The 27,223-nt window shown below is 37.4% G+C and overlaps 1 long non-coding RNA gene across 3 annotated transcripts in view; it reads right to left on the bottom strand.

Annotated features, from left to right (window-relative positions):
• LOC108385369 (uncharacterized) overlaps window positions 1-14,861 on the bottom strand; it is a 45,847-nt gene extending 30,986 nt beyond the window's left edge. For 2 of the 3 annotated variants that reach the window (XR_012122658.1, XR_001850269.3), the window contains exons 1-2: window positions 13,675-14,861; window positions 9,043-9,590 (exon numbers count right to left, since the gene is read on the bottom strand). This is a non-coding gene — a long non-coding RNA (uncharacterized lncRNA). Of the gene's footprint in view, window positions 1-3,711; window positions 9,591-13,674 lie in introns of those variants that run through there. The other variant, XR_012122657.1, reaches the window with a different exon arrangement.
• Window positions 14,862-27,223: the final 12,362 nt, after the last annotated feature.

Here is a 27,223-nt window from a genome sequence, read left to right as displayed (position 1 = left end):
TCCCAGATGTCCAGGAAAATGACAGTCACACAGAAGGCTCTCTGTGCATTAGACTAACAAGGAAAATACTATGAAGATTCTTAGAATTTCATAGTGTGCAAAAAATCTTATCTGGATGCTCTATTGAGACAGACACACAGAGGCGCGCACACGCACACACACACACACACACACACACACACACACACACACACAGAGTTCACCTATTCATTCGCTTTTCTAATAGTTGAAGAAAAGACATGGTGGCCTTCAAATTGCCTATGGCATTTTGTCAGATGTACAGATGGCTCTTTGGTCAAAAAATCAACATCGAAATTACTAAAAATATTTCAATTCTATTTCAGTGCAGGTTCCTCAGATATAAGAAGCACTATACATACCAGGTACCTACCAACACCTGAGAGTTACAGCTTCTGGGAACAAAAAACTTTAAAGAAGTGAGTTAATCCTTCAAAGCACCTCAGTAGCTGATTAATTCTCTCCTTCTAATTCACTTCCGGGGACTGTGTGTCCTCACCTGCCCATCATTCTCATACTCACGCTTCACCGGACCTTCTCTCTCTAAATCTCCCTTGATGCCATGTTTCTAATTCTCTCGGATGTCTGGCCTCTTCAATCAGTCATCTTTCTCTTACTTTTATTTCCTTCTGCAATTTCCCAATAGCCTATAAATTAACTAAACCTCCCTCATTCTTAAAAAATACAATAAAATGATACAGATTAATAAAACTAGTTTTGCTCAGTTGTATGTTTCCCTGAAGCCATTTTCCTAGTCTTCTTTCTTCTGTCCTCTACAAACCTCTGAAAGGAATAATTTACATGTCGGCCTTTCTGTGATTTTGATGATAGGACGGACTCAGACACGAGAACTCAGTTGGGTACATATATTAAGATGTCATCCACGGTGAGGCATATTTTAAGTAATCAAAGTGAAAAGGCCATCCAGGGAATGACTATGGTTTGAGAACAAATGAAGGCTAAGGGCTAAAGATTAAGAAATGCCTGAATGTAAGGGATGGACACATTGAGAAGCAGCCAGAAATGATTGGTGGAGAGGGGTCAAAAGAGTGAGGAGCCGAGAGAGTTCAGTGGCATTGAGAACCAGCAGCAGTGGTACAAACAACAGCAAACAGCAATAAACATAGTGCCTGTGCTTAGACTGACCAGCCGTTTTGTGCTAACCCCTCTTTTGGATATTTGTGTGTTTTTCATTTCATTCTCACAGCAATCATCAAGATAGGTGTCATTTTTCTGTGGTACAGTTGATGAGTCTGAGGCTCAGAGGATTTATATTATTTTCTAGTCTTACAGAATAAGATGGCAAAGGTAGGACTAGAATTCAGTACCCTCTGTAATATTTCACATGCCCCAAATGACACTTGATAAATACATAAATATTATACATAAGTAAATATTATATATATGTATTTATGTATATACATATATTTGTGTATTATGTATATATGTGTGTGTATCTATCTATCTATCTATCTATCTATCTATCTATCTATCTATATATATATATATTATATATTTGTTTTATTTAAAGCTGTGTCTTTTTCTCCCTTCCTCTCTTGATAAATGCCCAAGAACTCTCAGGATGAAAACTTTCTTCAAAAAGGCCTCTCTTCCTTTTGGTTTCATTGTATTTCAGCAACGTGTTGATTTCCAGATGCACCACTCTGTATCCTCATCTTCATTTGTATTACAAATCAAGCTTCCAAAAGATTACAGGTCCTGTAGATATCTTACCTATGTAATTCAACACCCTGTCTTCAGAGATAGCCTTCTTAAAAATCATTCTGATATAACCTTGTCTTATTAATCTTTAATTTTGGAGGGAAAAAATAAGTGTATTAGCTTTCTATTGTTCTAATAAATTCTACAAACTTAATGGCTTAGCTAATGCAGATTTGTTATCTTACAGCTCTGAAGAGCTGAAGTCTGAAATGGGGCTCACTTAGGTAAAATCAGCATGTCTATATTCCTCTGGTGGGTTTAGAGTTGAATCTAATTCCTTGCCTTTCCCAGGTTCTATAGGCTGATGGAACTTTTTGGCCTGTGAGCCCTTTCTCTGTTCCAGGCCAGCAGCATCAGGTTGAGTCCTCAGGCTGACACTTCGTTTCGCCTGCCAATGGTAAGGACCCTAGTGATTACATCAGGCCCAGTATAACCAGGATAATCACCTCATCTCAAGTTCAGCTGATTAACAACCTTAATTTCATCAGTAATATTCATATCTCCTTGCCATGTAACCTAACACAGTCACAAGTTCTGTGCATTACATGTGGACATTTTTAGAGGGCCGCTCTTCTGCCTACCACATGGTTAGGGAAGACTCACTAGAATAGTACTATAAACTCTCATAATCCCTTCACCTTCCTGACTTTTCCTTCCATTTATATTTATCTATATTTCATGTGCAGATAGAAATGTATGCATATGATATGTAAAGATAGATATATATGTATCATATCTACACATATATGCACATTATATAGGTATATTCTTTATGAAATGCTTGAAAGTACATGGCAGACATTATGACACTTATACTTTATATGTCAGAATGTAGCTTTTGATGTCCTCATTCACTTATCACCACAGTGCAATCAGCAGACTGCATAGTGAATTAACAGTAATACTCTTATCTAATATTCACATTACGTCAGTTGTTCCAAAAATGCCCTTCACAGAAAAAAGAAAAAAATCCAAAGTAGGATTACTCATTGCTGAAGTTTTTAAAGAGTACAGGATGGTTATTTTACAAAATGTACCTCAACCTGGGTTTTCCAAAATTTTTTTCTTCATGATTAGACTCAACGGATGCATTTTGGCAGTAACACTACGTAAGTGATGTGTCATCTCAGTGTACTACAGCAGGAGGCACATAACAGATTGTTCTGTCACTGGTGATTTAACTTCATACTTGACTAGTGGTATTTTTCAGATTTCTTACAGTGCCACTTCACCTTCATAGTAATTGCTAGTCTGTGGGAGATAGTCTGAGACCACAGATATACTAATCCCCATACCATTAGCCATTCACCTGATGGTTTTAGCATCCATTGCTAACTCTTACCTGAATCAGCTATTAGTAAAAACTACTACAATATTGGGATTTGTTGAAAACCATATCATTCTTTCTACATGTATTAAATGGCATTTAATTTTGAGGATTACATCAATCTTCAACTCACAAATCTCCAGTGACTACTCATGGCCTACAGAACAAACTCCTAACAATATCATGAGAACAGGGGACTGCAGAGCCATAGGATGTGAATTTCCATCTAATACAAGTCCTCCTCTAAAGAGACTCTAGCTGACCTGTCCGTTGTTCTGTGCTTGTTCTAATTGTACCTTGGCCCATGTGATAGGAAGAAGGGTCTTCACAGAGGAAGAGTTAGCCTGACCACTTACCAAGCTGGCCCACTTGGTCAGGCACAGGAAGTGTGCCTATGCTACTTGTAGGGAAGGGGAATGGTGGGGTGCATGCAGATTATACAGCTGACTTATCTGTAAATGAGGCACTAAGGGCATATGAATCTCGGAAAGCTCAGACTAACTTTTCAAACATCTGAGAAGGAATATGAGTCTTGTATATGAAAAGAAAACCCAAGTTCATTACCATCAACAAATATTTCCCCATGACCTTGTTCAATCACAGTTTAGAGTAACTAATCACAGGCCATAGAATTTTCATCGATACTGTGTTGGAGATCTGATTTTATTGCAAATTTGATTCAGTTTTATCATCATGAAATGTTTACTGGACAAATGATTAAGGAATTTCTGGGGCATTTCAGGCCTTCTATTTACTGATTCTAAAACTGAACACTGGATTATGTTGTGAGTGACCAAGGTTCAGTAAATTCTACTAATTTTTTACTAATTCTCAATGCTGTGCTTAGTTACATGACTAAGAGAATGGTACCATAATATGCTTGCCATCAATGTACACATAATTCAGTTGGAGAAAGTGGGGGAGAAAAGTTGAAACAATTAGCACATTTGATGGGGAACAAGCTCTGAGATTCAGGACCTTTGTGAAGCAATCATGGCTTAACTGAGTCTTAAAAAGAGGATTGGATTTGAACTGGAGGAAAGGAGAGGGCCTGTAATTCAGTTAGTGGAACTTGCATGAACATGTGGTAAGTAGGAATGAAGATGGGGCTGCTGTGGAAAAATTAGAATGGACAAGGAGGGTTCATGTGGGCGACAGACAAAGGAACAATTTGTAACAGAAGATGGGGCTAGCCAATGAGAGTTGTTGGAGTGTAGCCTATTTTAAGAGAAATTACAGTGTGGACTGCAGGGTGGATTAGAATGGAGGGAAATATAAGGTAGGGAAATTGCTTAATAGGAGCTGTGAAATGCTTTGTAAACTAGAATTCATGATTCATAGGCCTGTAAATGTGGAGGAGAACCAGAAACAGAATAAAGGAATGTGAAAGGCAAAGCAAGTTTAAGAGATTTTAGAGTAAGAATCAAAGTTCTTTGAAGATACCCTCAGACTGACAGCTAAACTCCACATCCAGTCTCTGCCTGGCAGCCAGTGAGCACACACAGTAACAACAAAAGCAAAAAAAAGTGATATGAGGATATGAGATGATTATTCAGTTAATTCCCAATTTAAAGAGCTTCAAAATGACTATCTATTATTACAGGAGTCTTAGAAATGACTTGTAGAGAGCAATAGAATATGATAAATTAGCCTGGGTTAAAAGACAGCAAAAAAAAATACAGAAAAAAAAGTTCACAAAAGACTGGATACAAGATGCCACCATAAATAAGGCTAAATCATTCAAACTATGAAGAGCCACACATTTAAAATGTGTGTAAACCAGAAATTTGGCCTTAAACTTTCTGGCAGTTAATATCAAAAGGGAAAAGTCTGGCAATTAAACAAACTAGTATCATCAGATAAAATCGTATGGATTACTAGACAGAATTTTAAGTAATCTTAGTTCTAAATTTAGTAAGCTTATCTCCCATTATATGCATTTCAGATGAAAGTTATTTTTCTCTGCAACAGAAGTCTCTCTCTTGTTTCTCTCTCTCTTTTTCCTCTGCATCCCCAACCCTCTACACAAACACACACACACACACACACACACACACACACACACATGTTCTCTACACACAGATACACAGGAAAAAGTACTAGAGCTCATAGTAATTAATGAACAGCTAATGTCTAACTTTGGCCATTTCAGCTAGTATTGATAGATAATTCAACACTCTTCCTCCTCACACGCACCCAAAACAGCCCAGAAAATATTCCCTTGAGATACAAATATAGAATTGATTGTTGTAATCTTATGCCTTCTAACGGATTTGATAAAATTAGGGACTTCCTGGTAAACAGTATGGGTAGGAGAGAAGTGAAAGAAAAGAAAAATGGGATTTTTGTTTTAGATTTTTCCTATGATCTGAAAACTTATAAGCCAACGTTTGACCTTGATTGTAATAGGGCTACACTATGAAATATAATTGAATCTGTTCCAAGAAGTTATCTAAATTTGGCAGGCAGATAATTTTGCATACTGAAGGAAAGATTAGGAAACTCATGCAAGTCAAATGTGAAGGAGATCAAGCACCAGTTGAAATGACATTTAGAATCAAGAACACAATGTTATTTGTAGCCAAGTACAATGGACTGCTTACTTAGAGACTGTGGTCTTAGAAGAGTGAAGCATTTATGTGCAAACCATGCCAAAGAGAGCTCCCCAATGAGAAAGAGCTCATTAAAGCATAATGTTCCTGCTCTATATTTCTGTCATAATAACCAGGTACTTCACAACAAGGCTTTGGTGGATTCCTGCTTTTATGGGTAAAGTCACTAGGAGAATCTTGGCATGTTTTATTTTTGTTACATCCCAGTCACCAAGCCCAAATAACTCTGTCTGTCAGGTCAGAAAAAGTGAAATTAAAGCTTATACAATAGAAAGTGTTTTACTTCAGCAAGCGGGAGTTTTATGGAGGTTACTCAGTGATATCCTTACGAGCAAAAAAGGGGGCAGAAAAAAATAATCTTGATTAGCGTTTGAAATTGAACAAAAACATAAGCACACATATTGGGTAACATCAAAACATTAATGATTAAATGAGAATTGAAAAAAGTTCATACCTAAGAAAGCAGTAAGTCATAGTGGAAAGGTCATAGTTGTAGAATTATACAGATCGAGGTTTGTTTTCTGGCTCTGGTACTTATTAATGGTATGAACTTGGGAAAGTCAACTTTCTCAATTCAGTTTCTTCATCTGTAAAATGGGAATGGTGATATCTATGTCTTAGGGTTCATGGAAAAAATGAGGAAATACACTAACACACCTCATATAATCTGAGGCACATGGGAGGTAATCAACACATGATGACAGCTTTACTCATTTAAAGGTATTTTTTGAGGTTGTGAGGGTATAAACCATAGTTCTTATCCTCAACAATGCAGAATCTAACAGCAGAGTCATGCAGGTAAATAAAAAACTAAGAAATAATTTTATAAATATTATCGTAGAAACTTGGATTATGTTCTAGTGACTAATTCTGTTCTGGGTAGTTGAGGAAAGCTTCCTGGGGGAAATGGCATTTGCCCCAGTCTTAAAGATGAGTAGCAATTTTTCAAGTTGTCAGCCTGAATGAAGATAAGATACATGAAAACTCTAGAGTAAAGGCTGAATGGGGACAAGTCACAAAAATATAAACTGATAATTGGGTTGGAGTTAGATTTTGAGAGGCAAGATTTATTTTGCTAAGGATTTGCAATTTACCTCTAGGAAGTGGAAGCTATGGATAGTTTTTATGAATTTTAAACAAATGAATGCCTGCTTTAATTTGTTTTAGAAGGACCTGGATTAAAGAATAACTGGAGGATAGAGGATAAACTGACTATTGCCATAGTCCGTTGGAAAACACTAAGTGCCTGGGCTAAGGCAGTGATAGTGAGAACAGAAAGGGTAAAGCTGAAATCCCAGAGACTTTTCAGAGGTAGCTCATTAGAACTTGGTAATGGTTGGACATTGGAGATTAAAAAGATGGAAATTTTGATGACAGCTGTAATAGGTGTTGTGGACATAATTATCCATCTGACAGAAGAGGAAGAGCAGTTTTGTGAACACAATATTGGATTTAATATGGGTGGATTGATTTGAAGTGCTCAGGAATCATCCAAGTGGAGATGTGTGATGAATAGTTGTACATTTTAGTTTGGAGCTCAAGTCAGAGATGAAGATAATAGGTGAATGAACATAAATAATTATAACAGATGCCACCGTTGACTGAGTATTGATTATGTGCCAGTCATGATGCTAAAAACTTCAGTACATTATTTTATTTAACTCCATTAACATCTTCTTGTTTAACCTGGGAAACTCACAGAAATTAAATAATGATATGTAAAAAAAAGTCGATTTCATTCCTTAAAGGGAAATAATATAGGGTAATTTGAAAAGCTGTTAACTACAAGTAACATGAAGATAAACTCAAACTCTGGAATTTATTGATTCACATAATTGAAATGTCCAAAAATAGGGTAGGTCCAGTTGAAATTTAGCCTGAAACTGAATAATTATGTCTTTGTGAGAACCAGTTTCTACCAATTCCTGCTCTGCCTTCCATAGATTTTCTCTGATTGGCCAGGTTCAATCATGTGTTTACTGTCTCCCAACTAATTTGGCTAGAGGAACATAATGTGCAGACTCGCTTACACCTGACTTCATGTGCATCCTTGTTAACCAGCCACTGTAGCCAGGAAGGAGGAAGGGGTTATGATTATTGGAGAAGGCCTGGAAAGGCCTATTCTTGCTTTGGAGATACCAGGTGTCAGTCCTGTTCAAATGTTAGGATTGGAAAAAGTTGAGTTCTTTTGTCAATAGCAAAGGCTGCTGGGGAAACAAATAACAGTATTCATTGAACAGAGTAATCAAGAAAGAGGATCAAAGATGGGATTCTGGAAAGGCATCATAGTTACAGAAAAGGCCAGAGCAGAGTGTCATTGCAAGAGAAAGAGAAAGAGTGAAGGAGCAAGAAGAAAACCAGGGAAGAGTAATGTCTCACATGCCAAAGAAAGGAGTTTCATGAATGTACTGGAGGCTAATTAGGCTAAAATTCCCTCAGAAAAGCCATTTGATACAGTTCTTAGGAACTAAGTGATTACTCAACTTTTCCAAAGCTATTTTAGGTAAGTGGAAATATAAGAATTTACTCTAATATAATGGTAAGACCTCACTTGGTATTTTGCAGTGGTTTTCTCATGCTCTTGAGATAGTCTAGAGTTCATTTTTTTTTTCCTTTAGTGGAGGAAATATAGAGAGTCTGATCTCAGGCATATTGGCAAGGTGTTTGTTGTGGAGGGGCCTCTGGCTTTCTACACAGCAGAGGAGGCCCCTTAATGCCTTTGGACTGAACATGATCTCCAGCCCTACCCTAGGGTGTCCAAAGGTACTCAACCTATAGCTACACACTCCTTAGACACAAACACTCTCTCTAAGATTGAAGAGGCAGATTATATCCAAAGTGTTATCTACTGGGATTGTTCAGTGCAACTACAGATACATCATTGCTTTGTAGAAATACCATAGATTTGGGGAGGTATGGGCCCAACACATCTTGAATTTGAATATGACTTCTGATGCCAGCCATGTGACATTGGCCAAATTACTACATCCTTTTGAGGTTCAGTTTCCTGACAAGGAAGTGGGGAAGTTAATACTACCTTGAAAAGTGTTTATAATGTTGAATAAGACAATATATGCATATTAACTAGCACAGCGTAGTTGTTCAATAAATGCTGGTTATAGTCTCAGGTGTGTCATATTTATAGTTGCTGTTATTATCTGCCATAAAAAGGAGACAACATGAATAATGTTGTTAAGCACACAAGAATGGGAATCAAGTTGCTTAGGTTTGAATTCCATAAGCATTTTTTAGTAATTGTATGTCCTTGGACAGCTGTACCTCAGTTTCCTCATCTGTAGGCTAATGGTGATAACAGTGCTTTCTCGAAGGGTCTTAAGGAGGATTAAAAGATATGATACATACATTACTCTTAGGCAGCTCCTGTTGCTCAAATAAGTGAGCAGTAAATATTGGCTTTAATTGCTCTTCCAAAGGAGATGCTGGGAAGATTTGTAACTTTCAGAGACTATCTCAGAGTGCTCCACTTTCCAGGGCATGTCCTATTATGTGACCTCATCTCATGCGAGTGCTGGGGAGTTTCTCTGGTTATCTTTAGTCACAGTCCCACGAAGAGTCTATGATCTCCTGATAGAGCCACCTTCACCTTTGTGCCAAGTACTTCATATCCAGTATCCATCTCAGAGGGCTGCTGTAAAAAGTTAATGTCATAACATTTTGTGACCCACCAGATCTAGATAAGATTTAACTGGAGCTCCGCTGGACACACCCTAGAATTTCTAATTCTTCCTCAGATGGGGCAGAGTTTTGAATTCTCATGGTGACTCCGATGTTCAGCCTGTCACTTTTTCTGGATTTGCCCAGGAATGTGCACACTTTGGCCTTCTGTCTCAGGCTCTTGTCAGTTCTGTAATGTTTCTCTCAGAAACTCAGCCCCTCCTTGAATATCAGACCTGGGCAAGGGAGAGAGGGACGGATAGGAGAGGGCTGAGAGAGAGATTAAGCAAACACAGGATACTTGAGTGTGTAGAAAAAAATCACTGAATATTTGAGAGAACAAAAGAGGTATTCATATGGTAGTAATTTTTTAAATTTCTAATTAAATATTAGATATTCCTATTGTTCAGAGTTCTCATATTAAGGGACTTTTTCACTCATCATTTCACCTTTCAATGCCTACTAGGGTCAAACTATCCAGATGGTTTCTCTCTCTTCTTTCTTTTATCTCTCTTGTCTTTTACAACTTTATTGACCATACTCCCCCATAATTTCTCTTTTGTTTCTTTGGACTAATATACCCTTAGATTTTCACTTCCTCTAAAGTGGCTTACTAATCAAAGAAGTTTGAACAAAAGTTTTATCCTGTTACCTATGAGCCATACTTAGTCAAATTCTGGCACATAACATGATTAATGATTTTCCCAAGGGGAAGGGCACCGGCCATGGAATATATGGTTGTAAAATGTCCATGTCACTCTATTGCTTACTTAGACAGGAACTTTGAACAAGTTATTTTTAACCTCCTTATTCTCACATTCCTCATACATAAAATGAGATCTAAAATTAGTATCTACCTCGGAGGGTTGTCAGATAGTTTGCATGAAAGAATATGTAATTTGCTGGCATTATGCCTGGAAATACTTAACATTCAGTATTTGTTAATTATTATTAATACTCATGAAATCCATGCCAGTTCAGTAAACACACTTTCAAACCCTCAAACCATCACAATCGTATATATCCATGGCTCTCTTTACCAACTATTTCTGAATGAATAGTACAATTAAATTATGTTTTATATAGTAATATATATATAATGTATTTATATATACAACCCCCTAATACTTTTATATATTATATTTCTATATTACTATATATGAATATATTAAAATTGTATATTCTAATACATATATTAAATATGCTTTAATGTATTTATTTACTTATTTAATTCCTACATTTTTCCAATACATAAATATATATTCTAAAACACATATGCCTATATATTATGTATATTTACATGTCTTATATACATATCTTATTATTCTAATATATATAATATCCCAATGTATATTATAAAAATGTAATATATATATATCCTAATAAATATCTTCTGTCTTCTCTTTACTGTCTATATTTAAATATACTTAAAATGTGCATAATATATTAGCATATGTAAATAATTTATGAGAAAAATATGCCTATATTAGAAGTGTGATGGAAATTTTTTACTGATATGATTTGAATTTTTTTTTTAAGTTTGAAAATCAATTTACAACTTTCTTGGCACAATAGTATTTAATTAGCTAGAGGATCCCAATTTGCCAGGTTTCAGCCAAACTCAGGATGAAAAGCAGCTGATATTTGGTACAGGAGAGTCACAGCATGAATACTACTTAAGCATAATAGGTATCTAAGATGGAGGGCTTTTATAATAATTATTATAATTATAGCTAATATATATTAAGTGTTTTATCATGCATCAGACATTGGGCAAGCCCTTTGCATATATTATCTCATTTAAACCTCATAAATGCCTATGGTTACTGTTAGAATTTATGTTTTACAGATGAGTAAATGAAGTCCCAAAGAGGTTGAGTAGTTTCACAGTTACAAAACTGCTAAGTAGTAAGGTCAACACTGGTGCTCATTCAGTCTGGCCATTCCATACGTTACAGTGACGACAGTCTGGTTTTAGTAAAGTCTCCGTCACACTGGACCTGATCCAATTTTTGAAATCTGTTCATGGGTCCAATCTTATTTGAGCCTCATAGTGAATCTAAGTTATATTAGCCCTCTATGGAAGCACTATGTCACAGAAATTGATGTGTCAAAAGCAGGGGCCCACTAGATCATTGGTCTGCAGACTCTTTGTATAATATTCTTTCTAATATATAAGCATTGCTTTCAAGGAAAGCTGAGTTGAAACATCAGAGACTTGATATTTGTCTGATGCTTACAGTTTAACTCCAAAGTCAGCGTGTGTCCCTCATATCTTTTGTTTCTGATCAAGTTATTTTAAATGATGTCTAAAATCTATGAGTTACATGATTCAAATTATTTGTGAACCATAAATTCCCTTCTGTTTGTGGCCACTAAAGTCCTTTCATTGAGTTATAATCTGTTGGATAAAGAAACAACTGTAACTAATTCCTTTCTGTAAAGTACGAAAGGAGATGGTTTTACTATACTTCTTTTCTGACTAATAATATTCATTTTTAAGCTCCAGCAAAAATACAAGCCTGTTCTACATCTTCATTAATAGGCACATTCACTGCAAAAAGAGGCAGTTATTTTATAAATGAATGTGTGATGGTGGTGTAGATGCACATATTTATCATGCCATGATTTCACAGCAAATATTTGCTGTGAAATAGGAAGCAGAAAAGGGAAGAATGTGTCCTTGTGCCTTCTGTAATTTATGACAGAGCTGAGGAGAGAGACTTGTAAAAAAAGTTTGAAAATTCCCTTGTCCAGTATTTCATGAGCAGCACAAATAAAATGGAAAGGAATGTACTTGTCTGGTTCACTTATCCTTAAAACTCTTTTATCTAAAATGGTGACATGATGCAAAGAACTTGTTTAGGGTTCGAATGATTAGGAAAATTGCATGAGTACTCCTCACAACGAGATTAGACCACAGCAAGTATTTCTTTTACAGCATGTGCCTTACCTCTCTAGTGTCTAGAGCAGGGGTTGGCAAACTTTCTGTAAATGAATGAACAGTAAATATTTTAGGCCTTATGGATCATAAGGTTTCTGTTGCTTTAAGTAACTCTGTTGCTGTAGCAGGAAAGCAGCTATAGAAATAGTTGATGGGTGGTGGACATAACTGAGATTGTGGCTACTCCTTGATTTACCTTGTAATAGTCAAATCATTCTTCAGGATCTACATGTATTTTTCAGGGGCCCAGACTAGCAAAAGAAATACAACTGTGAGAAGGACTCAATCCTGCTTCCTTTAAGTCTAATAATGTTTTAATGCCTCTGCCACCTTCCCTGGGATGTGAAGTTGATTTTAATTGACTGTCTTGTGATATTCTGCAGGACATCAGGGTACCCCAAGTCTCTTCACTATATTATGATGGAGAGGAGAAGTAATAGAAGTACATGCTCACAAGTACACATTCATGGATTGAGGAAATGAGTAGCCACAGTCTCAATATATCAAAAAAGATATTTTCCTAGAGTAAGACTGAACTAGTATGCAACCATTAATTTGGTGAATGTATTCCTTTCTACCCCATCAGAATTGAAGATCAGAAACAGTTGGCAGGTGTGGGCAACAGTTTCAGAGGCAATTACCCCCATAGGCTGAAGGCCCAATGTGGGGGTCGTTCCAATTGCCAAGAATGTCAATCACAAGTACACATTCAGGGATTGAGGAAATGAGTAGCAGGTGAGTTCATGAGCCCAGTGGACTCACTTTAATTTAGGCCTTGGGGAACATGCTTATACCTCAGATCTCCAGATACTGGTGCTCTTAAGACACTGTTCTACTTGCTCTCACAACTCTCATTAAGACTTGATTTAAGACTTCTTGACTGCCATTTAGACTTTGCCATTTTTTATAACAATTGTGACATCCTAATTTCTAGCAGTTAAGTCTGCCATCTAGCTTTTATTACTTTAGAACCCCACACTCCTTTACTATCAGTGAGCCAAGTTCCGTCACATTCTCCCCAACCATCTGATCTCGGAGATGTTGGTACCTCTCTCTGTTCAATGAATACTGTTTTCTAGGCTTCCGGTGAAACACAATTTTCTGCTGGGTATTCTGGCCTCCAATAATATATCATATCCAACTTACTCACTTAGGTGAGCCTATTTTTTTACCTTAAACTTTCAATTTTTGAATAGTTTTAGATATGCAGAAAAGGTACAAGGATAGTGCGGACAGTTCTCCTAACCCCCCAGCCAGTTTCCCCTACCGTTAACCTCTTACATTCCCATGCTACAATTGTCACAACTAACAAACCAATATCAGTACATTATTATTAGCTAAAATCCATTCTTTGTTTGGATTTCCTTAGTTTTTACCTCATGTCTTCTTTTCATTGCAGGGTCTCATCTAAAATGCTGCAGGGCATCACATCAACAGAACGTTCAGGTCCCTCTACATGGCGACAGCGCTCAGCCTTGCCTTGTTTCTCATGGCCTTTGATTTTAGGAGCACTTGTTTTATAGAATATCTCTATATTTGCATTTGACTGATGTTTTTATCATTGTTAGACTAAAGTCGAGCTATTTAGTCCCTTTCTTCACTCTATATCACAGCAATTCAGACACTTCAGCTTTACTCTTCATGGGCAATTCACAGGCAATTCATTGCTTCTGTCTTCTAGAAACCACATTAGTAGTGAATTTTCGCCAGTCCGTGGGGTCCTTGATATCTGTAGGCAGTTTAATTAGTGGGGCTATGAGAAAGTGAAGATTGTATTTTAGGAAGCAAAAGACCCCAGAAAATACAGGCATACCTTGGAGTTATTGCAGGTTCAGTTCCAGATCACTGCAAACACAGTGAATATTACAATAAAGTGAGTTAAATGAATTTTTGGTTTCCGATGCCTATGAAATTATGATTATACTATAATGTAGTCTATTAAGTGTGTAATAGCATTATGTCTAAAAAATGTACATACCTTAATTTAAACATACTTTATTGCCAAGAAATGCTAACCATCGTCGGAGCTTTCAACAAGTCATAGTTTATTGCTGGTGGAGGTTCTGGCCTTGGGTGCTAATGGCTGCTGACCGATCAGGATGGTGGTTGCTGAGGGTTGGGGTGGCTGTGGCCATTTCTTAAAATAACACAGCAGTGAAGTCGGCCACATTGATTGACTCTTCCTTCCATGAATGATTTCTCTGTAGCATGCAATAATGTTTGATAGCATTTTACTCACAACAGGACTTCTTTCAAAATTGGAGTCAATCCTTTCAAAACCTGCTGCTGATTTATCAATTAAGTTTGTGTAATATAAGTTATAAATCCATTGTTGTCATTTCAACAATCTTCAAAGCATCTTCACCAAGAGTAGATACCATATCAAGTGATGACTCTTTGCTCATCCACAGGAGCAACTATTTATCCATTCAGTTTCTCATGAAATTGCAGCAATTCAGTCCCATCTTCAGGATCCACTTCTAATTCTAATTCCTTTGCTATTTCTTTTACATCTATAGTTACCTCTTCCACTGAAGTCTGGAACCTCTCAAAGTCATTCATGAGGGTTGGAATCAACTTCTTCCAAACTCCATGAATGTTGACATTTTGACCTCTTTCTGTGAATCATTAATATTCTTAATGGCATCTAGGATGGTGAATCCTTTTCAGAAGGTTTTCAATTTACTTTGCCCAGATTAATCAGAGGAATCATTATCTATGGCAGCTGTAGCTTTACAAAATGTATTTCTTAAATAATAAGACATGAAAGCCGTAGTGACTCCTTGATCTGTAGGCTGCAGAATGCATGCTACGTTAGCAAGCATGAAAACAACATTAATCTCACCATCCATCTCCATCAGACCTCTTAGGTAACCAGGTGCATTGTTGGTAAGAAGCAGTATTTTGAAAGGAATCTTTTTTTGTGTGTAGCTTATCTCAACAGAGGGCTGAAAATACTCAGTAAACTATGTTGTAAAAAATTTTCTGTCATCCAGGCTTTGTTGTTCCACTTACAGAGCACAGGCAGAGTAGATTTAACATAATTCTTAAGGGGCCTAGGATTTTCATAATAGCAAATGACCATTGAATTCAACTTAAAGTCACAGCATTATCCCCTAACAAGAGAGTCAGCCTGCCCTTTCAAGCTTTGAATCTAGGCATTGACTTCTCTCTAGCTATGAAACTCCTGGATGGAAAGGCTGTCTCATCCATATTGAAATTCTGTTGTTTGGTGGAGCCACCTTCCTTAGTTATCTTAGCTAGATGTTCTGGAAAACTTCCCACAGCCTCTACAGCAGGACTTGCTGCTTCACCTTGCCCTTTTACATTTTGCAGGTGGCTTCTTTCCTTAAACCTCATGAACCAAACTCTGCTAGCTTTAAACTTTTCTTCTGTAGCTTCATCACCTCCCTCAGCCTTCCCAGAACTGAAGAGAATTAGGGCCTTGCTCGGGATTAGGCGCTGGCTTAAGGGAATGCTCTATTTGGTTTGTTCTTCTATCCAGATCATTAAAACTTTCTTCATATCAGCAATAAGGTTGTTTTACTTTCTTATCATTCGTGTGTTCCCTGGAGTAGCACTATTTATTTCCTTCAAGGACTTTTCCTGTACATTCACTGCTTGGCTAACTGTTTATACAAGAGGCCCTGCTTTCAGCCTAGCTTGGCTTTCAACCTGCCTTCCCCACTAAGCTAAGCATTTCTAGCTTTGATTTAAAATGAAAGACATGAGACTCTCCCTTTCACTTGAACACTCAGAGGCCATTGTAAGGTTATTAATTGGCCTAATGTCAATAATCTTGTGTCATAAGGAATAGGGAGGGAGAAAAATGGGGGAACAACTGGTCAGAGGGGCATTCAGGGCACACACATTTATACATTAAGTTCGCTGTCTTATATGGGGACAGTTCATAGCGCCCTCACTTCCAGAACTACAGCAATAACATAAAAGATCACTGATCACAGATCCCCACAACAAACAGAATCATAGCAAAAAAGCTTGAACTATTGAAAGAATTATCAAAATATGACATAGAGACATGAAGTAAACAAATGCTGTTGAAAAAATGGTGCCAATAGACTTGCTTGATACAGAGTGGCCACAAACCTTCAATTTGAAAAAAAAGAAGCAGTTTCTGTGATTCACAATAAAATGAAGGACAATAAAATGAGGTACGCCTTTATTTGGGTTCATCATGCAGTGTGTATCCTTCTGACTCATACAGAGTGAACAGGTCCTCCACAAAGCTGCACTTCTTTCCTTTCTGTAGGCTCTCTCCCATGGGCTGGTGTTTGGAAAGGTTGCATAGTATGTCCCCTCAATTAGCCTTCAATTCCTTGGGAAAAATAGGATGTGAAGTCAACTTAAAGAAAAGTTTCATCCAAGATGATTCAGAGCCTTAAAATGCTGAGAATGTTTTTATTCTAACAAGATTATTTTTTCCTCCACACTTAATGGCTATTCCCTTCAAAGGAAACTGATAGCTCATGAGGTCAATGAATTTCTGCTAAATTTCCATCTTACACTCATGAACCTGTGATCTTTGGTATAGATAGGTAACAACATCTTATAACTAGAAAAAGCAATGATTAACAAAAAGACAAAGTCCAAAAATAAATCTTTAACTGAAGGAAAAATAGTCCTGGTTGTGTGGAAATTACTAAGTAAAAAGTCTAAAAAATTTAATGAAGGTTTTCTTAACAGTTGTTTGCTTATAAACTTTATAACCTCGGTAATAAGATCATTTATTGAGTTATGCTTTATTGAATCCCATTTGTGTCTGGTACTGCATTAATTATTTTCACTACTTATTTAATCCTCACAACTACCCTTCATTATGTTATTCCCATTTTACAGTTGAGGAAACTCAGTCTCAAGGTCTTCATAACTTTCTTCAAGATTGTAGTGTGGAGCAGAGCTTTCAATGAACACAGATTTGACTAAAGCCATGATCTACCCACCATGATACACTCTTTTTTTTATTATTATTAAAGTATCATTGATATACAGTCTTATGTTGGTTTCAAATATACCGTGTCTTCTTAAAACTAAATATTTATAAGATCACTAGTTGTTTTTCAAAAGCCCCTTTCTCTTTGTTTTGTTTTGTTTTGGTTTGGTTTGTATTTCATGCCAGATTTGCACATGCGGTTGGTTACTTGAGACCAGAACCCTTTAATCAAGAATAAGATTTAATTTAGGGAAGAAAATGTCAGACATACAATAAATGGACTGACAGAGCCATACTTCTTAAAAATTGAACTGCTCCTCTTGAGCAGAAACAGTGTCAGTTGATTCTTAGGAGGAAATTATATAGAAGCTCCTAAATGTAACACACAGACAAAACCAAATACAAATGTTTCTGTTCTCAGGTATTATGAGGTTTACTTGCTCTCCTGTTTTTCCCATTGATAGTGAAGTCAACTTTAATCCTCTGGGCACTTGGGGAATTTTCATGCTCTGTTGACTAAAAATAAACTCATTAAGTCTCCAGGTTTAGTGGCAGAAATCAGACCTCGAGAGCTTGTCAGTTGTAGTGTGGAGGTTTCGTCCACATGGGTGGGAATGCTGTGTGGGAGGGTGCTTTTCCACAGGGTGTTGGAGGTTGGGTCCCTTCTTGATCTCAAGCATTTCCACAGTGGAGACATTGTCAGGGAGTGGGGGCTGGAAACCAGAACATTCTGGAACCTCCCGTGGTCAGAAACAAAGAACCAGACACTAGCCTTAAAGTTTCCCTGGGGCAACTGTATGTATGAAGTTGGCTGAATTTATTCTCCCTTCCCAGTGCCTTACAGTGTCCCTTCAATTAGCCTTCAATTTCCTGGGAAAATAGGATGGGAAAAGTTTCATCCAAGGTAATTTATAGCCTGTAGAGAGAGGATTTGCTTGGGATAGCCTCAGTGTCTGTCTCTGGCCCACTATCACAGTACCCCCCTTTCCACTGCCAGTAAAGGTGATGAATCACAAATTATATGATGTCTTCATTTATAGATGACACTCCCATCTTTCCATCTCCACACCCCTACCATATAACAGGCATCTTAGGAGTATGAGCCAGGTTCCATTTGCCCCTGCGTACTTCCTCAGCACTTAGCTTACACTCCACAAACACTTGTTTTATTAAATCAATTACCATATTAATACTCCCATAATAAAAAAAGAAGACAACCAATATGTATAGAAAAACTACTGTGAGGTACACACTGTTCTAGACACTGATTTATTTAAATTACCTCTTTTGGTGCTCACACCTACCCTACAAAGGATTCCTTTTAACTAAAGAGGAAATTCAGAGAGATCAAGTAATCAGACTGAGTTGTATAGTTAGTAAATAATGTAGCAAAAATGTAGTTTGGGTCCATTTGATGTCTAAGCTCAAGATTCTATTATTATTCTCCTTGCCTCCCTCTGATTGCATATGTCAGTATCCTTCTATGATGCTTTCATGATTTATAATATATAGTAGTATGGAAAACTCAAAACAACCTTTGGGTAGGTAGGACCACCTTCATTTAAACAAAGGTGTTTTGTTTGTTTTGTTCAATGTCACACTGCAGATCAATAGTAGACCTCAGTGTCACGCTGCAGATGAGTAGTAGATTCACTTCTTTTCACTTCCGCTCCCAAATTCCTTTGTTCTAATAGCTAAGAATACCAAAATGGGCAAACAGTTCACTTGGTGATATCCTCAGCATCCTAGGATTAATTATGCCCTCCTCACTTCATCCCAACCCTCTTTCCCCAGGGATACTATACACAATCTTAATTTACACATGGTGAATTCTTAAAAATAGTACATTTATTTGACTTGCAATATATTTCCTTAAAATTGTTCTGAAAAGTGCTATGATTAAAAACTTCAAAGTATATCTTTTTCAATTGGTAATTTTTGCTACTAACTCATGCCTTCCCATTAGAAAAACCTGTTATCCCAGCCAGACTTCACAGGCCTTAAGCAAAGACTAATAATTTGAAAAGACACTTGGTAGGGGCAAGCAGTAGGATTTTAAGCTTGAAATGTAGCAGGTGGACACATATAAAACTCTCATCCATATAGCCATTCCCATACATAGATACATTTTAAAACAAGTGGAAATTAGCTTCTTCAACATATGTTTGTGCCAGGGGCAATGATATGTAAATGTTTTTTCCATAAACCTGTCTTTCTAATCCTCTAGAATTTTTAAAAACAGTGCATAGCAAGATCCCTTGCATATGTGACTTCTTACACATTCTTCTCCAAGTGCCGGTTATTATGATATGCACTAAGTTTTTTTATTCCTCCAGGGGGCTGAAATAATGCTAATTTGGGAGAGTTAAAATATTTACAAAATGGACCACCCACTTGTTTTCTGGAGCATAAAAATGACAAGAAGTTACTTAGGTGCTATAATGTCTGCAATATCCACAGTATCACAAAACAAACTCAGTTGTAGGCTTGCCTGACAGATTTCAGCTGAGTGAGAATTTTTAGCACATTTATAAAGATATCCCAATCCCAAGAGAGAGAAAAGAGAGACATAAAATACACAAAATGATAAATTACATCAATGCAATGAAATTGGGAGGATTTCCATAATCTAGACTTCAGAGGTACAGAACAGAGCAAAACCAAGGGAACTCCAAATCAAAAATCTGACTTTTGTCCCCCTATATTGGGAAGTAAACATTTACAAGTAAGAATATGGTAACTTCTGGGTAATTTTCCTGTAAGGTTTGTTCTTTCCAGAAGTTTCTACATATCATGAATCAAAATAAAATACCCTCTTGGACCTGGCAACTTACCCTAGTGGGAAAATCAAGTCTTAGAAGAGAATTCAAAAGTATACAAGTAGAATAGGATTTCCAAAATTTCTTAGAATAAAATTCCAAAAAGGGCGCACACAAATATCCCTGACACTCAACACATGAGTGAATGACTTGTGAGTGAGTGACTTATGACCAGTGTGGATGGACCTCCATTATTGCCACCTTGCTCTCTTACGAAAGAGGACAATGATACCTTTGATTTGTCACTAAACACTTGAGGACATCATCACCCAAACCCTGGCTTCAAATGAGTCACTATTGGAATAACTATACATTGTCCTTATCATTTCAGTTTAGGAAATATGCAAAAGTCATTCATTCTTAGTGGAGCCCAGGGTGGCGTGAGGAACACTAGAGCTGTTAGGCAATAGTTTCCATGGAAACCAATAAAATTGCATCAAAGCTTGTCAACTATATCATATGTTCAAGGGCATTTCCAAATAATCTAAATAATAAAAAGGAGTCAGTATTAAAACTTGCTTGAATTCATTGGATATTTTATTTATTTATTTTTAGGTACTTGAGAATGTTACAGTATCACAGGATTGACACAAGGGCCCTTGGTTATCACTGCTTTATTTCACTGAAGATGTATTGATTATCATGTTAGGGTCTAGGACTCCGGGGTTTCCCAGAGAACAAGACACACGGACACGGAGATGAAAATCCAAGCAAAGTCTTTATTCAGCCAGCAAGCTGGGGTCGACAGCACCTCCCCTGACACGCAGAGTCCGAGCTGCCGACCCCCAAGCAACTTTGGGTACTGATTATATAGGATCTTCACAGCGTTACACCAAAGCCCACGCAGTTCTACAACTAATAGGTTTAAAACACACTCTATATTGTAACCAATGGGAAACATTGTAACCTTTTTAGGGAACGCGCCAGTTGCCTGCCCGCTTCAATTGTTTTCTCTTGCTTACCCAAGCATGTCTATGTGACTTATCACGGGTTACATCCCCAGGCATTCCCAGGCTGTTGCCCACTTCTAGTTATCCAACTTAGGGTAGGCGCATTTCTCAGAAGCCTCGGGTAATTTACACAAGAAAAGACTGGGTGGCTCTCGCTCTAGGCAGTCAGGTTAAGTGTCATTAGTTCTTTTTCCTGACTCTTGATGCTCTCTGCACTCCGTTACAATCAGTGCTCAGGTTGACAGGATGCACAAACCCAGATTTTTCTTCAATAATTTTGAAAAATCTCCCAATCAAAGCTGGAAAAGTGAGTAAGCCGAAGTTGTCTTTGTAAGAAATACTCAGTACAAAGAGCATAGATTGAGGAGTCATCTAAAACCACCACTTAACAGCTGTATGATTTTGATCTTGACCTTGGACAAAGCACTTCTATGTGCTTTTTCCTTAAATTGAAGTGTAGCTGATATGCAATATTAAATTGGTTTCAGGTGTACAACATCGTGATTTGACAGTTATCTACATTATTAAATGATCACCCTAATAAGTATAGTTACTATCTGTTAACATACAAAGATACTGTAATATTACTGACTCTCTTCCCTATGTTGCACTTTCATCTCTATGACTAATTTATATTATAATTGGAATATTATAAAATGGGACCACTGGCACTCATTTTTACAGATTTTTATAGCCATTTAAGGACCAAATGATAGGAGTGTCAGACACATAGTAGATTCTGTTTCTTTTAAAGCTTATTCAGAAGTTCTATTTTAATGCCGAAAGCCTGAAGCAAATAAGAAATTGTTTCCCTTTATGCCTATTTAGCAAAATCAAGCCCATAGTGGATCATACTGGTGGCTTCCCTTTGATGTTCTATAAGGGAGGAGTTGTTGGGTGCCTCAGGACAGTTAGTGAAGGACCTTGGTCTTCATGCTCAATTACCCTCCCCACTGGATATTTCCTTTAAATGTTCTACTTGTTTACTGTAGATGTGTGTGCCATTAGCCTGTTTTAATATTAAATAAAGTTCTCTGCTGGACTTTGAAATTTGTCTCAAGATTTGATCCACCATGTCTTCCCATTTGTTAACTGTTTGTAGAATGAAAGTTTTAATAGTCACATTTAGCTACAATAAATTCTGGGAATCTGATAGGATGGAATATAAGTTTCAGTTTATATTTATATGGAAAATGTGTTTGGAGATAGATAAATATTTTAGCTTTTATAAAAAATCTTGAATTTTTTTTCTCTTAGTTTTTCCTTTTTTACTCAGTAAAACAGAAATTTAAACATAGATAAAAAGATGGAAGCAACCCCTAGAATTCACATAATTTAGTTTCATTTATTTTCTAGTCTGAGACAGAAACTTCTAGGTACTGAGAGTACCTCAGTGAACAAAATACAGAGCTAGTTTGGGAGCTTACATTCTAGCAGAGAGATGTTAACATTTAAAATGTTATGTAATATATTAGTAGAAGATACATTTTATGGTGAAAAATACAGTAGAGATGGGAGGTTTGAAATGTAGTTTTTGCAATATATATAGGTTGGTCAAGGAAGGTGACATTTGAGCAGACTTGAAAAGGTGTTTAGTTGCTTATATTAATCTAAGTATCTAATTATTAATAATGATATACCATCGTTTTTCCAAATGTGGTAGCTAAGAACCAGAGAATTCATAATATGTCCAAAATAACAAGAGAATTACTAACATGTCCAAAATCACAAGATGGCTCAGTGAGAGGATAGGGAAAGAGACTTGGTCTCTTGTAGTAGATAAAGGATGTTTTTCACCATATTATACCAGGGCTTGTGGAACTAATATTTTTCTAACGATGTGAATGAAATACAAGTGTCAACTCCTGAGTGCCCCAAATCCTCCAGCCTTCTTAGACCACTTTTTTTTTTTATAATAGTAGAAATAAAGGAAGAAGGAAGGAAGGAACAAAGAAACGAATGGAGGAAGGAAGACAAAAAGACAAGAAAACTCAATCTCCTGATTTGGATAGAATAGGTATCAAGTGAACTCTACAACCTCAGTGATCATAAAGATTTTCAGAAGGTCTTTCACCAATGTTTGTTTCTTCTAGGTTCTCAATCTTCCCTATGTGGTTTACTTCATCCAAAGATCTCCTTCTTCTTCCTCCACTTTGAGCCCAAAGATGAACACAAATTTTTTCCCATAAATTTAATGCTGAAACACCAATATAATACCCCTGAGGTAAGCTAGCTGCTCGTAAAGGTTGGGATAAAGAAGAGAATTACACTCCAGCACAACACAACAAAAGTTTCACGTTTATCTGGGGATCTAATGTGCAGCATGGTGACTATCATAAATAACACTGAATTATATCCTTGAAAGTTGCTAAGAGAGTAGATCTTAAGTGTTCTCACCCTGTGTGCTCCCCAAAAAAGTAATTATGTGAGCTGATAGAGATGTTGACTAACTCTATTGTGGTAATCATTTTGCAATATATAAATCAATATATAAATCATTTTGCAATATATAAATATATATCAAATCATGTTGCACACCTTAAACTTACACAGTGTTATATGTCACTTATATTTTAATAAGCTGGAAAAAATTAACACCTAATATTAATTATTCCCATTATTTAAAATCCTTTTGGCTCTTCCTTACTGGGACATTCTCACTGGTTTTAAGAAGTGTGCCTGCCAGTTGGCCAGATTCTTGCATCATTTCTTTTTTTTTGCTACTATGCCATGTCTCTGATATCATTGCCATGGATAAAATATGAAAATTAAAGGTCTGTTAATCTGCAAACAGAATTCTGTGGTCCTCTCCACTCACTTTTTCCTAAGACCTCCCCTTTCTATATTCATAAAAATACCAGCTAATCAAGAGACCATTACTGTTGGTCACATCTTTTCAAAGGAGGAGCAGAAGCTCTGTATTTGCAGTTTTTTCCTTTAATGATAAAATTCTTGGATATGGTCCTTTTCTCTTCAGTCTCATAAACAGAAATAACCATCATATAGATTTATCTTCTTCAGGGTAGGAATTATTCAGTTTCCCTGGAAAGGCTGAAATGTCTATAGTCCCTTTCAGTTTAAAAAACAAAGCAGCAATCTCCATTCAACTCTAACTTGGCATCACCAGTTTGTCTTGTAAGGGTTTGTGTGACAGGAACACCGAGAGAACTTTGTGGGAAGGACGGTTTTCACTACCGGATTTAAGCAGCTTACTCACACTGCAGGGAGTTCTTTGGGCCAACCTTGACGGTATCTACTGGATTAAAAAAATTCATCATGTAAAAATTATTAGACTGGATTAATCTTTAGTTGGCACAATTCTGATCTTGCCACTTCCCTGTTTAAAATCAAAACAAGATAACAGCCGTTGTGTTCTATGACTCTACTCCTGCTCCCACTGGCTTTTAGAACAGAGGAGAGAAGGAAATCTAATGACAGTACAGCTACAAAATGGCCATGGCCTGTCCATGCATATTTCCTTCCTTTCCATCCCAGGCCAAAATAAACATGGGTCCATAGTCAGCCATCAGCAACATAGCAACAAGGGCACCTCCCTTTGGCTGTCCCATCTTTCTGCTCTTTACACTTCCATCCCTCTGGTACACTGAATGCCCTCAAATTCACCTCCTGTGTCCCATTATAACTTGCTCCAAGCAAGGCACAGAACTATTTCACACTAGACTATAATGGCAACTACGAATCCAACTTATGAGGTAATTGGGTAGTGGGGCCTTATTAGGGGTATGTATATCATGGCAGGTGATGGCTTTTTATGTTCTAAAAAAGGTCCCAGCCTTCAGCTAATGGGATGAAATACAAATGATGGCATTTGGGGCACCTACAAGAGGATACAGGAGATAATTGGGGTTTCTTCAGATCAGTGAAGCACATTTTCCTCTCTCTCCCAGCATGGTAATATTTCTGATAAAGGAACATACCTTCTAAGTGGTGTAGTTATTGAATGTGCTGATTTGTTTGTTTTCTCTGAGAAGTTATTAATAAACTGATGCCATGCCTTACAATTGCATGAACCATGCATAGAGTACATGCTAATTGGAAAGAAGAAGAGAGTTTGAAGACATTGTATGCTACCAAAGGGAGGAAAGGGTAAAGAAATAGAAAGTACCTGAGAATTAAATGAAAAAATTGATGCTGTGCCTAATCAGCAGAATGATGGAAGCAAGGACTACTTTACTATGAGAGGCATGAAGTTTCCTTCACATCTCAAACCATTAACCACCCTGTTTTTCCAGAGTGGTTTTGAAATACAAGACTAATGAAAGTTATATAGATGATACTGTTTATTGGCAATGGTTACTTGAAACCAGCAGTACTCACTGACTCTTAAGCTATAAGGTTCTGGTAGTTAACCTTTGGATGTCATAGATGTAATGACAGTGCTTTGACCCAATATTCAACTGACATGTACAAGGTATTTACATGCCTTGTGGACTGAATATTAACACTTACGTGGTGGCAATATTAAAGTATACAGTAGTCAAGTCTCTGAAAGCCAGAGCTTGATTTTCTGCTGAGACCATTACAAACAGAAACCTGTTACATTAGAATACCTCATGGTAAAATAATTAAAAGCCTTGGTTAAGGTAAAAAACAGTAAAGATTTAGTTCTCCATTAACACTGATCTTATCAAGTGTGCAAATGTACAAGAGAAATTTCAACAGGACACAGATAGCTCTTCGCAGAGTCTTTTCATATTTTTTTGTAACTAAAAACATATTTCAGTCATCAGAATTTCCTGTGTCCTGCCTCAAATCCATGGAGCAAACTAGGGAGTGAAGTTGGTATCTAGACTAAACAATAATCAAGGATTTTTTTCAGTTATCTAGATGTCAATAGCAAAGTGAGAGGTTCCTCTGATAGAAAATATTGCTCACCTTGGGCCTTATGGATAATTTATGTTTTCTTCTTCTTTTTCTTTTTATTATTTCCTTATTTTCTACAATAGCTACTCTTTATTGGGCATTGTGGACCAGGCCTTGTGCCTTTGTCTTCAGAAGCTGGTCATTTATAACAGGTGACTGACTCACACAGACATACATGGAGGTCCTTATCACTGGTAAGGGTACTTGCAGAGCATAAAGTGAGTGTGCCAAGGGAGGCTGTGCCTTCCAGGAGGGACAGGAGTTGAGTCAGGAAAAGCTCTGCTGAGCACAGGAGACATGAACTAGACTTTGGTCACACAGAATTTGTAGAGGTGGGATGAAAGGAAACATTTGAGAAGGGAGGATAAGTACAGCAAAATAGAAAAACTGCCCCCAAAAACTTGCTGGGGGTACTTCAGAACAATCCACAGAGAGTCTAACAAGAGCAGAAGAAATCAGTAGAGCCTGGCAGGAGTGCATTATGTGACTGAAGCCCATAGCAACCTGGAGACTACATGACCTGGGACATCTTGACACATGGACCAGCAATGGCTGGCCCTTCTGGCATCCTAGGGACAAGGCCTGAAGACTGGCCTCCTGTGTGTTCCTGGAATAACAGCAGAGTGGCCCCCAAAGGTCATGGTAGTGTATCCAAGGCTAGAAGGTAAGTACATTGTGGGGGAGCTTGTCTTACTGTTATGGCCAGAGCCTGTGCTTCCAGGAGTACTACACGTACCCCATTCCTGCCACTGTCCCAGCACAGGACCCTCTCTGCAAGCATCCTACCTGCACTGTCCTATCCCAGAATGACTCTGCATGCATGCATCCCACCTGCCACTGTCCTATCACAGGACCACTCTTTGAGTACATCCTACCTGATGGACAAGAGTTGCTTATGCTGGTGTTCATCTACAGTCCCTGCAACTTGGACCCATCCCTTGGCTGCAGCTGCTGCTTGCTGAGTGTTCAGCAGAGCTCCCTATATGTTCAGCTATTGGCCTCCTGTGGAATGGGTGAGCTATGGACTCAATCAGCACAGGACTTTGAACCTAGGTGGATCCTCTAGCTTAAGGATTATCATGATTTTTTTAATGTTATTTTCTGGTTACAGTGCTCCAGTTTTCTTGCACAGGGGCCATTGCGGAAGATGGGGAACAAGTAGTTTGTGAGGCAAGATTTCTGGAAGGGTGGGCTGTGGGTAAAATTGCAGTATTTCCAGAATCTCTCGCCTGGCCATAGTTCATCTCCATATCAGTAAGTGTTTACAAGGTGTGGAGAGAAGTAGTCCAGCTCCTTATCAATAGGTGCTTACAAGAGGCAA

The sequence above is a fragment of the Manis javanica genome, chromosome 11 (genome assembly GCF_040802235.1).
Source record: "Manis javanica isolate MJ-LG chromosome 11, MJ_LKY, whole genome shotgun sequence".
In the NCBI taxonomy this organism is placed as follows: domain Eukaryota; kingdom Metazoa; phylum Chordata; class Mammalia; order Pholidota; family Manidae; genus Manis; species Manis javanica.
Note: the sequence above shows the minus strand (reverse complement) of the source record. Positions and strands in the feature narration are given on the sequence as shown.